Source organism: Trachymyrmex cornetzi, unplaced genomic scaffold (assembly GCF_001594075.2).
Source record: "Trachymyrmex cornetzi isolate Tcor2-1 unplaced genomic scaffold, Tcor1.1 scaffold2100, whole genome shotgun sequence".
Classification (NCBI taxonomy): domain Eukaryota; kingdom Metazoa; phylum Arthropoda; class Insecta; order Hymenoptera; family Formicidae; genus Trachymyrmex; species Trachymyrmex cornetzi.
The window spans coordinates 1-205 of NW_017296743.1; positions in this window are offsets into that span (position 1 = coordinate 1).

Genomic DNA, 205 nt, shown 5'->3' on the forward strand with positions numbered 1-205 from the left:
GAAAAACAAAAATCGGATGGCCGTCAACTGGATGTGTAAAATAAGGCTTGTCATTATATATATAGGCACCTAAATCGGAACACATGGCAATGTTCCCCGAAAATCCATCAAATGTTAGAGCTATAACGCGTACTCCTGATTTTGCGACGAATTCCAGAACTCTCTTAGTTATCTCCGCTCGTTCCGATGCCTTCAATCCATTCAA